Here is a 1,888-nt window from a genome sequence, read left to right on the forward strand (position 1 = left end):
CTGAAAGAACATTGTGTTCAGCTCAACAAAACAAAAAGGTCCTACCACGAGTTCAAACAGAAAGGTCCCACCGAGATTTGAACTCGGATCGCTGGATTCAGAGTCCAGAGTGCTCACCATTACACCATGGAACGCATATAAGTGTCTAACCTGTCACAACAAGTAAGTAAAGAAGATGTGCATGTCAGCATGCTCGCCAATTGCCCCTAGGCGTTTAATGACCTCACACCCACTTGGGGATGGAGGCAGGGCAGGAGCTCTGCAGGCCTCCACTGCCACCCAGAGCTCCCACTCCTTTGACCACATATTCCTGTGGGACACGTCTGCAAACTGCAGCGTCCTGTTCCTTCTCCTGCCCTTCCCACTTTTCCCGCTGCCCACCAGGCCAGGAATCCTCAGGGCAGACCTGGGAGCTCCTGGCTTCCTTGGTCGCAGCCCCTCTGTTCCAATCCTGGTACCCGACCTGAACTGGTGGAAAGACCTGGCAGCCAGTAAGGAAGATGGGTTTTGTTCCTTATTTTTGCTATATTTAGTTAGAGTGCTTCTGATCACAGATATTTTTTATGGAATTAAAATGAAAAGGAATCAACCAAGTTGAATATTTACATAAAATACTCAAGTCAGACCATAAAACCCTGCCTGTTCAATGGCTCATCAGCCCAAATACCACTTATTTGGCAACTCTTCCCAAGCAAATGTAACAGATAAAATCAGCATCATTAGAGTTAAATCTGTTTTTATAAGGACAAAGAATCAGTTCTTTTGAGCTAGTACAGCAGCTGGCTGGAACTTCCATAGTGATTTAATTTAGAAATCATTATGGCAGGACTGTGGATATAGCTCAGTGTCATAAGCATCTAGCTGGCAAGCAGAAGGTCCTGAGATTGATTCCCAGACTGGAAAATCCAAACAAGAAAAACAAGATTATACAAAGAAGTTGATTTTGGAACATTTCTAAAATGAATAAAGCTTTAAAATGCTTTAGTAGCCAAGGCTGGTGGTACAGTCTTTCAACCTCAGCAGTCTGAAGGCTGAGGCAGGATGATTGCCACAATTTTGAGCCCAGCCAGAGTTACATAGTGAGTTCAAGACCAGCTTACATAGTGCGAATCTGTCTTTAAATGGAAAAAAAGTATTCTAAAAGAGTCCATTAGTCCATAATAATTGGGTCTACTGGACTCTATTAGACTATTTTGCTGAGTTAACACACCTATAATATTCAGATAATGGAACTTAACAAAAAAGGGAATACAGATGAATGTCCATTTTGTATCTGTGTATTCCAAATGGTTAGGAAGGTTGTATAGTTACATTCTCTTAGGGAATGGAGGGATTTGTTCTAATAGTGTTTGTAAATAGGATATCATGTCTGCATCTAGCACAGCAATTAACCACTGGGAAGAATGTATGCAATGTGTTAATTGTTGAAACTGTCCTACCAATTTCGTTTGAAACTGTCTCATTGCTATTTGTTTCTCAATAAAATTATGGGAAAAAAGTCCTAGATTACAGTGAAGAATGTGGCACAGGGGTAGCATGGGTGTACCACACACAAGAGCCTAGTGCTTCAATCTCAAGCACTATGACAACCCAAACAAGTTGGTGTACTTTAGGTGTGAACATATTGTGTACAACAGGATGCCTGCTAGAATGTTATAAAGAAATGGCTGATCCTATAGGATCCAATCCCTATCTCAGCTGGCCCCTGGGGCAGGGCCAGGACACCTCACCCGCAAAGCAAGACCCTGTCTTATAAAATAAGAAGCTGTGGTACAGTGGTACAGGGATATAATCTCAGCTGCTCAAGAGGGTGAAGCAGGAGGGCAGCAGGTTTGAGCTCAGCCTAGATAATTTATTTCTTCATTCATTTTTGTATTTAGGACATGGT

General features: G+C 42.3%; 1 non-coding gene across 1 annotated transcript; it reads right to left on the reverse strand.

Moving 5' to 3' along the window:
- Window positions 1-62: 62 nt before the first annotated feature.
- On the reverse strand, window positions 63-134 carry Trnaq-cug. The gene has a single exon. It is a non-coding gene; the product is annotated as a tRNA-Gln (tRNA).
- Window positions 135-1,888: the final 1,754 nt, after the last annotated feature.

This window comes from Octodon degus, unplaced genomic scaffold, assembly GCF_000260255.1.
Source record: "Octodon degus isolate 3935 unplaced genomic scaffold, OctDeg1.0 scaffold00461, whole genome shotgun sequence".
Taxonomy (NCBI): domain Eukaryota; kingdom Metazoa; phylum Chordata; class Mammalia; order Rodentia; family Octodontidae; genus Octodon; species Octodon degus.